The sequence below is a fragment of the Erinaceus europaeus genome, chromosome X, assembly GCF_950295315.1.
Source record: "Erinaceus europaeus chromosome X, mEriEur2.1, whole genome shotgun sequence".
NCBI classification, from domain to species: domain Eukaryota; kingdom Metazoa; phylum Chordata; class Mammalia; order Eulipotyphla; family Erinaceidae; genus Erinaceus; species Erinaceus europaeus.
In genome coordinates, this window is record NC_080185.1 from 128020191 (window position 1) to 128033424 (window position 13234).

A 13234-nucleotide genomic window follows, 5' to 3' on the forward strand; every position below is an offset into this window, starting at 1 on the left:
AGAGACAAAGAGAGACACTAAGATAAAGAGAGACAGAGACACAAAGAGAGAAACAGATGAAGAGATGGAAGAGAGACAAAGATAAAGAGAGACAGAGACACAATGATAGAGAAACAGGTGAAGAGATGGAAGAGAGAGACAAAGAGACACTAAGATAAAGAAAGAGGAACAGACACAGAAACAGATGAAGAGATGGGAGAGAGACAGAGACACAAAGATAGAGACAGAGATGATAGAGAGAAACAGATGAAGAGATGGAAGAGAGAGACACTAAGATAAAGAGACAGAGACACAATAGAAACAGATGAAGAGACGGAAGAGAGAGACAAAGAGACACAAAGATAAAGAAAGACAGAGACAACAATAGAGAAAAAGATGAAGAGATGGAAGAGAGACACAAAGATAAAGAGACAGACACAGAGAGAGAAACAGATGAAGAGATGGAAGAGAGACAAAGATAGAGACAGAGATGATAGAGAGAAACATGAAGAGATGGAAGAGAGACAAAGAGACACTAAGATAAAGAGACACAAAGATAGAGAGAGAAACAGATGAATAGATGGAAGAGAGACACAAAGAGAGACGGAGATGATAGAAACATGAAGAGATGGAAGAGAGACAAAGAGACACTAAGATAAAGAGACACAAAGATAGAGAGAGAAACAGATGAATAGATGGAAGAGAGACACAAAGAGAGACGGAGATGATAGAAACATGAAGAGATGGAAGAGAGACAAAGAGACACTAAGATAAAGAGAGACAGAGACACAAAGATAGAAACAGATGAAGAGATGGAAGAGAAACAAAGATAAAGAGAGACAGAGACACAATGATAGAGAAACAGGTGAAGAGATGGAAGAGAGAGACAAAGAGTGACACAAAGATAGAGACAGAGATGATAGAGGAACATGAAGAGATGGAAGAGAGAGACACTAAGATAAAGAAAGAGACAGAGACACAAAGATAGAGAAACAGACACAAAGATAGAGAGAGACAGAGACAACGATAGAAACAGAGGAAGAGATGGAAGAGAGGCAAAGAGAGACACTAAGATAAAGAGAGACAGACACAAAGAAACAGATGAAGAGATGGAAGAGAGACAAAGATAAAGAGAGACAGAGACACAATGATAGAGAAACAGGTGAAGAGATGGAAGAGAGAGACAAAGAGAGACACTAAGATAAAGAGACAGACACAAAGAAACAGATGAAGAGATGGAAGAGAGACAAAGATAAAGAGAGACAGAGACACAATGATAGAGAAACAGGTGAAGAGATGGAAGAGAGGCAAAGAGAGACACTAAGATAAAGAGACAGACACAAAGAAACAGATGAAGAGATGGAAGAGAGACAAAGATAAAGAGAGACAGAGACACAATGATAGAGAAACAGGTGAAGAGATGGAAGAGAGAGACAAAGAGAGACATTAAGATAAAGAGAGACAGACACAAAGAAACAGATGAGGAGATGGAAGAGAGAAAGGGAGACACTAAGATAAAGAAAGAGACACAAAGATAGAGAGAAACAGATGAAGAGATGGAAGAGAGAGACAGAGACACAAAGATAGAGACAGAGATGATAGAAGCAGATGAAGAGATGGAAGAGAGACAAAGAGACAGAGACACAAAGAGAGAAACAGACACAAAGATAAAGAGAGACAGAGACAACGATAGAAACAGAGGAAGAGAGACAAAGAGAGACACTAAGATAAAGAGAGACAGAGACACAAAGAGAGAAACAGATGAAGAGATGGAAGAGAGACAAAGATAAAGAGAGACAGAGACACAATGATAGAGAAACAGGTGAAGAGATGGAAGAGAGACAAAGATAAAGAGAGACAGAGACACAATGATAGAGAAACAGGTGAAGAGATGGAAGAGAGAGACAAAGAGACACTAAGATAAAGAAAGAGGAACAGACACAGAAACAGATGAAGAGATGGGAGAGAGACAGAGACACAAAGATAGAGACAGAGATGATAGAGAGAAACAGATGAAGAGATGGAAGAGAGAGACACTAAGATAAAGAGACAGAGACACAATAGAAACAGGTGAAGAGATGGAAGAGAGAGACACAGAGAGACACAGAGATAAAGAGAGACAGAGACAACAATAGAGAAAAAGATGAAGAGATGGAAGAGAGACACAAAGATAAAGAAAGAGACACAAAGATAGAGAGAGAAACAGATGAAGAGATGGAAGAGAGAGACAAAGAGACACTAAGAAAAAGAGAGACAGAGACAATGATAGAAACAGATGAAGAGATGGAAGAGAGAGACAGAGAGACAGAGACACAAAGAGATACAGAGATTTATTGTTTTTGGGGGGTTTATTAATTATCATGGAATTAATTTTATTATTTATTTCTTTCATGTATTATTATTATTTCTGGGGGTAGAGAGTGGACATTTTTATTTATCTATTTGGTTTGGGGTTTTTTTGTTTTTTTTTTACTTGAAAAACAAGAATATTACCTTATTTTCGGTTGTGCGTTTTTTTATTTCATGGTCACAGTGTTTTTTTTCCCCCGTTAAAAAGAGAATGTTGATTTTTTTGTTGTTGTTATAATTGTCTTCTTATTTGATTCTGTTTCCTTTCTTGTTTCTGAGAACAAGAAACAAAATTTCAGTTTCTATTATTATTAATATTATTTGTTTTTTTTTCCCCCTTGGAGAAATATATATATATATTTTTTACCTATTTTTTTTTTTACGGAACAGAGAACAGAATATTTTCTATTTATTTTCCCCCCCCAAATAACTTGATCTGGGTATTTCTAAGAGAAGTAATAAAAAACTAAGCAATAAACTAAGAGAAGTCTGATGCTTTCTCTTAGTTTATTATGATGATCCTTATTTTATTTGTTGGTATTTCTCTTTGGGTGTGAAAAAAACAAAAAGCTCCCCTCAAATGAGTCATTTTTTTTTTTTTGGCCATCCTGATTCTAAAATTAAAAAATTCAGAAGATACACAGACACACACGCACACACACACACACGCTTCTAATTAAATCTGTGATCATTCACTTAGGGGATGTCAGTGGAAAGTATGGCCTGAATTATAAGGGACGGTTTAAAATGAGCCTGGATGTTCCAAATTAAAATTAGATGCCACAGAAATGTTCAAAATTAGAATTTGCTGAATGGATTAAAATTATTATAAGATCTTGGCTCCCTGGTCCCCACCTGCAGGGAGGCAACTTCACGAGCGGTGGAGCAGGCGTACGGGCGTCTCTGTCTCTTGTCTCCTTCTTCCTTCCTCCCCCCCTCTTTAATTTCTCTCTGTCCTATCAAATAGAAGGAAAATAAAGCAAAGCACAAGTAATAATAATAACGTGAAAGTGAAATCAAGGGCAGAGCAGGATAGGCTATGTCATCATCTTGGAGAATCGTGTGCAGTGGGGTGAAATAATTAGAATAGAGTGGGCTAGGGTAGAATAGGATAGAATAGAATTAGAATAGAATAAATAAAATAGGATAGAATAGAATATGCTGAAATAGAATAGAATAAATAGAATAGGATAGAATAGAATATGCTGGAATGAATAGAATAGAATCAGATAGAATAGAATGGAATAGAATAATTAGAATAGGATAGAATAGAATAATTAGAGTAGAATAGAATAGAATAATTAGAGTAGAATAGAATAGAATAATTAGAATAGAATAGGATAGAATGGAATAGAATAATTAGAATAGGATAGAATAGAATAGAACAACACAATAGAAAGAATAGAATATTATAGAATAGAATACTCTAGAATGAAATAGAAGAATAGAATATGTGAGAATAGAATAATTAATAGAACAGAATATGATAGAATAGAAAGACTAGAATATGCTGGAATAGAATAGAATAAGCTAGAATAATTAGAATAAAATAAAATGGAATAGAACAGAATAATTAGAATAGGAGAGAATATACTAGAATAGAACAACACAATAGAAAGAATAGAATAGAATAGAATACTCTAGAATGAAATAGAAGAATAGAATATGTGAGAATAGAATAATTAATAGAATAGAACAGAATATGATAGAATAGAATAGAGTATGATAGAATAGAATAGAGTAAGCTAGAATAATTAGAATGGAATGGAATAGGATAGGATAGGATAGGATAGGATAGGATAGGATAGAATAGAATAGAATAGAATAGAATAGAATAGAATAGAATAGAATAGAATAGAATAGGTTAAGAGTCACTAAAAATGGAAATAGAAATGCCCATGTATTTATAGACATGATTTATTTATATGTCATAGATTTGAAAAAGAAACAAAAATAATGATAATAAAAATCATAATTATGATTATTATGGGCTCTGGATAATAATAATAATAATAATAATAATAGTTCTGCAAAAGATTCACCTGCCTGAGGCCCGGTTCAATCCCCAAACACTCAGAATCAAGTTAAGAAAAGAAATTAAATATCAAAAATAAAAAATAACTTTCTTGCAGAACCAAGAACAGATTCCCTGAATAATATTATCTTTTGAGTTTTGCGAACAGGTCCTGAAGACAGAAGCAAGTAAAAAAAAAGGATAAAAATGAGAATAACTTTAAAGAAATGACTTTCCTGTGTAACCTGTAAGCATTAACCCAATTTATCCTGGGTTTTGTTTTGGTTTGTTTGTTTGTTTGTTTGTTTGCTTTCTATCCAGATGCTGAAAACTTTCAGATTCAAGTAAAACAAACAAAATAAAATAAATAAATATCTGGAAAAAAAAATTGATTTCTGTAGAACCTATAATAGTTATCCTAACATTAACTTTTTTAATTTTTTTGCTTATGCAGTCAGATTTTGCAAACTCTCAGAATCAAAGTTAAAAGATAAAATATAAATAAATATATATATATTTTTAAATGATGACTTTTACATAACTTCTCAGAGTTACCCAAATATTGTTCCCTTTGGGTTTTGGGTTTTTTTTTTTTGGGGGGGGGTTGTTTGTTTTTGTTGATGTTTTAAAATCAGATTCTGCAAACTAGATTCATAATCGAGTTTTCCCTGGAATGGAAAAAAAAAAAAAACCAAAAAACATCCAACTATTTTGAAAATTTAAAAAAAAAAACTTATTTAAATTTTAAAAAAAACACTTATTTTTTTTCTTTGTCTTTGAGGTTAAATAAAGGTGTTTTTTTTTTTTCTTTGCATCACTGATATTTTTCTCAGGCTTTTTCTTCTTCTTTCTTTTCTTCCTCCCTTTTTTTTTTTTTAATCCTCCCTCTACTCCTCCAACCCTGGCGGCCCAGAAACCACATTTGCTGTTTTTCTGCTTCTCATTTACTTTTCTGTGAATTCAGCGAATATTTCTGACATGTTCAAGGCATCTCCTGAGACCGTTTAATTTGCTTTTTTTTTTTCATCTTTTTTTATTATTATTATTTTTTCATTGAAAACAGGAGATGGGAGAGAGATGAGGCCATCTCTCCCTCTCTATATTTATCTATTTCTTTTCTTTTTGTCTCTAAGGAGAAAAATCTGGAAGGAATCTAAATGATGAACCAGCCAGCTCAACAAGTCTGAACAGTGTCTAGAATGGGGAAGGAAGGAAGGAAGGGAGGAAGGAAGGAAAAAAGAAATCAGATTTTTTTTTTTTTTGTCACCTGGACATGAAAGAAAATGTCCTCACCTTCTCTCTCCTTCCTTTCCCTCTCCCCTTCCCTTCCCCAGAGTCCTTGTGCATTCAATATTCCATTTCTTATGAACTGTTATTTTTGCTCTTATTTCCTCATTCTTTTATTTCAGGTCAAGGAGAGCGAGAGAGAGAGACAGAGAGAGAGAGAGAGAGAGAGAGAGAGAGAGAGAAGCTCCTCTCCGCCCTCTATCTGTGCCTCCCTTCAGAGCCATTGTGATGAGGGTCCCCAGGCTCGAACCCCAGGCCGGGCTGAGCCTCCCCCTCGACTCGGAGAGACAGAAAATATCTCTCTAAAATAATCTCTCTCTTTTAAAAGCCTATTTGATATATATATATATAATATATTTTTTTAATCTCTGTATTTCTTTTTTAAGAAAATGAAATAGATAAAGGAAACAATAAGGAGCTAACACTCATATATACTACGCAGGGAATATATAAAAATAAATAAAAATATAGAGAATAAAATAAAAACGGTAGTGCCCATGGAATAGGTCAGAAGTGTATTTAATAAAATAATAAAGATGAACATATATATGAGTGTTTAATAAAATAAGAAATAACCGTATCACGCACATGTCATGAATCACAAATATATATCATAATATAGTAAATATATTGCATATGTAATAGGTAATACAATTAGATCATGCATATGTAAAATATATTTATAATTAGATAATGCATATGTCATAATTAGATGATGCATATGTAAAATATGATATTTATAATTAGCTAACGCATATGTGAAATATAATTAGATCACGAATATGTAAATATATATTATAATTAGCTAATGCATATGTGAAATGTAATTAGATGATGCATATGTAAAATATGATCTTTATAATTAGCTAGTGCATATGTCACATATAATTAGATGATGCATATGTAAAATATATTTATAATTAGCTAATGCGTATGTAAAATATAATTAGGTCATGCATATGTAAGATATGATCTTTACAATTAGATAATTCATATGTGAAATATAATTCGATCATGCATATGTAAAACATATTCATAATTAGTTAATGCATATGTCAGATATAATCAGATGATGCATATGTAAAATATATTTATAATTAACTAATGCATATGTCAGATATAATTAGATGATGCATATGTAAAATATATCTATAATTAGCTAATGCATATGTAAAATATAATTAGGTCGTGCATATGTAAAATATATTTATAATTAACTAATGCACATGTGAAATATAATTAGATGATGCATATGTAAAATATGATGTTTATAATTAGATAAAGCATATGTCAGATATAATTAGATGATGCAAATGTAAAATATATTTATAATTAGATAATGCATGTGTAAAATATAATTACATCATGCATATGTAAAATATGATGTAATAAGGCAGTCGATTCTGATGCACATGATGGATATAATACATATATGAAATAAAATAACAATTATATATAACTTTACTGCAGATGTAATCTATAATAAAGTAACAACTAGATATGATAGACATGTAATCAACAGTTAATATATATCACAATAGATATAGATTGCATAGAGAATAAATATTTATAATAAAAATGATTCCAGTGCACATGTAATGTATAATACAAGAAAAAAAATGGATGATTTATCCAGCCAGGCAAACGGCTTCTGCAGAGGACAGATGTGGGAAAACAATTTTTTTTTTCATTTTAGAGAAAGAGAGAAGAAAAAGAAAGAAAAAAAAAAGGAAATGAGTCATCTTTCTAAAAATATTCAAAGCTTGGATCATCTTTACAAAAATCTATCCAACTGTTTTCAATTCTCACCGGGACTTTCCTCCCCATTAATTTGGTTGCGAAAAAAGAAAAAAAATAATAAAAGGGAGGAAAAAAAACACAAAAACCCTGACGTGTGCATATTTTTACGACTAAATCATGGGATTCTCCCTGGAGCCTGACTGACTGAGGATTTTAACAGTTTTAAAAGTGGAAATTTCTGATTTCATCAGCAAAAAAAAAAAAAAAAAACCTCAGGCCCAGAGGAAATGAAATGCAAATTTCTTTCTGTCCTTGGACTTTTCAGAGAAACTGTTGCCTGTCTGTCTGTCTGTCCATCTGGTGTCTGTGTGGGCTCATTGTCGGTCTCTGTGCCATGGAGCAGAAATGCTGATAGTGACAGTAATAAGGATTTTGCAAAAGGAATAGTGAATCTTGCAGAAGAAATACTAATTATAATTGTGCAAAAGAACCAGTAATCAACAGTCGTGATTGTGCACAAGAAATGATCATCCATAATAATAATTGCTGCAAAAGAAATAACGGTGATGCTGCAAAAGAAATAATGATTCTGTATATGAAATAATAATAATAATAATTCTGCACACAGACTCTCCTGCCTGAGGCTCTGAGGCCCCAGGTTCCATCCCCAGCACCACCAGCAGCCAGGGCTCTGGGAAATAAGAATAATAATGATAATAATAATAATAATAATGGTTCTGCACACAGACTCTCCTGCCTGAGGCTCTGAGGCCCCAGGTTCCATCCCCAGCACCACCAGCAGCCAGGGCTCAGCAGGGCTCTGGGGAAATAATGGTAATAGTAATAATAATAACTATTATTATTATTATGGTTCTGCACACAGACTCTCCTGCCTGAGGCTCAGCAGTGCTCTGGGAAATAATAATAATAACTATAATAATAATAATGGTTCTGCAAACAGACTCTCCTGCCTAAGGCTCTGATGCCCTGGGTGTAATAATAATAATAATAATAATAACAATAATAATAATGGTTCTGCAAACAGACTCTCCTGCCTGAGACTCTGAGGCCCCAGGTTCCATCCCCAGCACCACCAGCAGCCAGGGCTCAGCAGGGCTCAGGGAAATAATAATAATAATAATGGCTCTGCACACAGACTCTCCTGCCTGAGGCTCTGAGGCCCTGGGTATAATAATAATAATAATAGTAATAATAATAATGGTTCTGCACACAGACTCTCCTGCCTGAGGCTCTGAGGCCCCAGGTTCCATCCCCAGCACCACCAGAAGCCAGGGCTCAGCAGGGCTCTGGGAAATAATAATACTAACAATTCTGTAACCAGACAATTGATTAATAATATTAATTAATAACTAGTAATTATTTATAACAATTCCACCAGCAGCATCCAGGGCTCATCAGAGCTCTGGGGATTAAAGATTATAGACCGATAGGTTGATGAGAGAGATGATTATGATAATATTATGATAATATCATCTAACCCAATAGAATATATCATAAAACCCAATAAAATATATAACTCAATAAAATATAATATATAATATAACATAATAGCATATAATATATAGCCCAACAAAATATAGTATCTTATAGCCCAATATAATATAACCTAATACCATATAATTTCATACAACCTAATATAATGTATCATATCATATAACCCAATATAATATATTCTCATAAAACCCAATAATATAATATCACATAATACAATATAATATATCATAACATATAACCCCCAAAAATATCATATATAAAAGAATGTAATATAACAATAACATATAATATATAACCCAACATAATATATCTTATAACCCAATATGATATAACCTAATAGCATATAGTCATATAACCCAATATAATATAACATAATATCACATAAACCAATGTAATATACCATATCATATAACCCAATAAAATATAATATATAATCCAAAATAATATAACAAGAGCATATAATATATAACCCAACATAATATAATATCTTATAACCCAAAATAATATCACAGAACCCAACATCATATAATGTATCTTAGAACCCAATATGTAATGCAGTGTACTAAATACATTATAGATAAAAATAATATATATTATCTGTAATATAAAATATTAGGTAACATAATAAAGAATTGCATCAGCTGATGTAATACAGCTTGAAACCACACAACATAATCAATGTCATGGGACATAATTGATATTTGATGGAATGGAATGAGGAAATAATAATAGCGTGTGGCCTGGTGGGATGTGGGGGAGACAGTCACAGGACATGTGTGTGTGTGTGACATACGTGACACAACACAGGAGAGAATCACGGCATCTAGCCTGGTGGTATGTGGGGGACAGAGTCACAGGACATGTGTGTGTGTGACACACATGACAACACAGGAGAGAATCACGGCGTGTGGCCTGATGGGATGTGGGCAGAGAGACACAGGTCATGTGTGTGTGACACGTGACACAACACAGGTGAGAATCACGACATATGGCCTGGTGGGATGTGGGGAGAGAGTTACAGGACGTGTGTGTGACACACATGACAACACAGGAGAGAATCATGGCGTGTGGCCTGATGGGATGTGGGGAGAGAGACACAGGTCATGTGTGTGTGACACGTGACACAACATAGGTGAGAATCACAGAGTAATAATAAAGTGACGTGATGAAATTTTGGGAGCCAACAGCAGAGATGGTGATGTGAGCAGGGTGTTGTGATGTGAGCCAGCAGGCCAGGATGTAATAGCTAAGATTAGCTAATATGACATGAGACTGTGAGAATTTACAGTGAAATATCACAGTGTCCTATAACATCTGACATATAACAGTGTAATATCACAGTGTCCTATAACATATGACACATAACAGTGTAATATCACGGTGCCCTATAACATATGACATATAACAGTGTAATATCACAGTGTCCTATAACATATAACAGTGTCCTATAGCATATAACAGTGTAATATAACAGTGTCCTATAACATATGACATATAATATAACAGTGTCCTATAACATATAATATAACGTAACTGTAATATAACAGTGTCCTATAGCATATAACAGTGTAAAATAATAGTGTCCTATAACATATGACATATAACAGTGTAATATAACAGTGTCCTATAACATATAATATAACTGTAATATAACAGTGTCCTATAGCATATAACATATAACAGTGTCCTATAACATATGACATAACAGTGTAATATAACAGTGTCCTATAGCAGATAACATAACATATAACAGTGTAACATCACAGTGTCCTATAGCATATGACATACAACAGTGTAATATCACAGTGTCCTATAACATATAACAACTGTAATATAACATATGACATATAATATAACAGTGTCCTATAACATATGACATATAACATAACAGTGTCCTATAACATATGACATATAACATAACAGTGTCCTATAACATATGACATATAACAGTGTCTTATAACATATGGCATATAACAGTGTCCTATAACATATGGCATATAACAGTGTCCTATAACATATGACATATAACAGTGTCCTATAACATATAATATAACAGTGTAATTTAACAGTGTCCTATAACATATCACAGTGTAATATAACAGTATAACATAACAGTGTAATTTAACGTAACAATATAATATAATGGTACAATATAACTTAACAGTATAATATAACAATAGTATAATATAACAGTAGAAGATAATATAACAGTATAACATAATAATATATCAGTATGTTATAGCAGTAAAATAGCATAGCAGTATAATATGACACTATAAGATAATATAACAGTATAATATAACATAACAGTATAACAGTAGAAGATAATATAACACAATAATATAATATAACAGTATAGTATAACAAGTGTATAATAAAACAGTATAATATAACAGTATGATATATTAAAACAGTATAATATAACATAACAATATAATATAATGTAACAGTATAATATAACATAACAGTATAATAGAATATAACAGTATAATATAACTGTATAATATAACATGACAATATAATACAATATAACAGTAAAATATAATACTATAGCATAATATAATGCAACTGTATAATACAACAGTATAATATAGCATATCATGATAATATAACAGTATAATATAATATTACAGTATAATATAACACAATATAATAAATAGTATAATACAGTATAATACAATACAGTATACTGTAATTGATACATTATATTACAATACAGTATATTATGATACAATACAGTATATTATAGTACAATAAAGCATGATGCAGTACAATATAATATAGTCTGTATGGTATTATACAATATGGTATGATAGGATATAGGATATTTTAATATAATACAGTATACTATAAATAACACAGTATAATATCGTACAACACAGTATAATATAACACAATATAACAGTATAATATAACATAATATAATAAAATATAACAGTATAATATAACACAGTATAATGTAACATAATATACAATACAACACAGTATAATATAACAATATAATCCAGTATAATACAATATAACACAGTATAATATGACAATACAATCCAGTTAATACAATATAACACAGTATTATATAACAATATAATTCAATGTAACACAGTATAATATAACAATATAATCCAGTATAATATAATATAACACAGTATAATATAACATAATATAATACAGTATAACACAGTATAATATAACAATATAATCCAATATAACACAGTATAATATAACATAATACAATATAACACAGTATAATATAACAATATAATCCAGTATAATACAATATAACACAGTATAATATAACAATATAATACAGTATAATATAACAATATAATCCAGTATAATACAATATAACACAGTAGAATATAACAATATAATCCAGTATAATACAATATAAAACAGTATAATATAACATAGTATAATACAGTATAATATAATACAATATAACACAGTATAATATAACATAATACAATATAACACAGTATAATATAACAATATAATCCAGTATAATACAATATAACACAGTATAATATAACATAATATAATACAGTATAATATAATACAATATAACACAGTATAATATAACAATATAATCCAGTATAATACAATATAACACAGTATAATATAACAAAATATAATACAGTATAACACAGTATAATATAACATAATATAATACAATATAATACAGTATATTGTAACATAATACAGTATATTACACAGTATGTTATATATGATACATAAACAGCTAAAATAATACAATATGTTATAATATGATACAGTATAATATAATGTAATCGAATACAATGTAATGTAATATGATACAACATTATATAATTAATGTAACTGAGTGCGATCTGTTGTAACATTATATAACATAACAAAATATACCACAATGATAAAATGCATTAGAATATAACAAAATATAATATAATCTTATATGGGATACAGTGTAATGCAATGTAACACAATACATCATAGTTTAATCTAAGACAGTACAATATATTAGAATAGAATACAACAGAATATAATATAAATAATATAATATAGCATAGCTATAATACAGTACAGTGTAATGTAATACAACATTAATGATATAAATAGTATAATATAATATAGCATAATTATAATGCAGTACAGTGTAATATAATGTAATACAACATTAACTATATAAATAATATTATATAAATAATATAATATAGCATAATTATAATACAGTACAGTGTAATATAATGTAATACAACATTAATGATATAAATAATATAATATAGCATAATTATAATACAGTACAGTGTAATATAATGTAATACTACATTAATGATATAAATAATATAATATAGCATAATTATAATACAGTAC